Below are 524 nucleotides of genomic sequence, written 5' to 3'. Positions count from 1 at the left end.
CGGCACCCCTGCAGCATCCCTGGCCCAAAACTAGCCGCGTTAGAAAAGGAAGGAGCATTTGAATGAAATCTCCTTGTGACGGTGTGTGATCACCCAGCTTCAAACTGGTTTTTGGGGGGGAGGATGTCTCCTGTTGGTTTTTGTTTGCTTGTTTGTTTTTTTCCCCTCTTTAATAAGTCATTTGAGGAGGTTGTAGCGATGATATTCAAACAACCCGTATTCAGAGGCGAGCTCAAAGATTCATTATTTCATCAAAGCTTGAGAGATTTTTCCTTGTGACGGTGTGTGATCACCCAGCTTCAAACTGGTTTTTGGGGGGGAGGATGTCTCCTGTTGGTTTTTGTTTGCTTGTTTGTTTTTTTCCCCTCTTTAATAAGTCATTTGAGGAGGTTGTAGCGATGATATTCAAACAACCCGTATTCAGAGGCGAGCTCAAAGATTCATTATTTCATCAAAGCTTGAGAGATTTTTTTTTTTTTTTCCGTGACTGAACGAAAGAATTTTTTGATTTTCGTTTGAATGAA

General features: G+C 41.0%; 1 protein-coding gene across 1 annotated transcript in view; it reads left to right on the top strand.

Annotated features, from left to right (window-relative positions):
• Positions 1-524, top strand: part of SLC17A6 (solute carrier family 17 member 6) — a 28,716-nt gene that overhangs the window by 258 nt on the left and 27,934 nt on the right. The gene's annotated exons all lie outside the window — the stretch shown is intronic.

This window comes from Antrostomus carolinensis, unplaced genomic scaffold (assembly GCF_000700745.2).
Source record: "Antrostomus carolinensis isolate BGI_N321 unplaced genomic scaffold, ASM70074v2 scaffold8470, whole genome shotgun sequence".
Taxonomy (NCBI): Eukaryota; Metazoa; Chordata; class Aves; order Caprimulgiformes; family Caprimulgidae; genus Antrostomus; species Antrostomus carolinensis.
The sequence above is the reverse complement of the archived record's forward strand: the minus strand, read 5'-3'. Positions and strand labels throughout refer to the sequence as shown.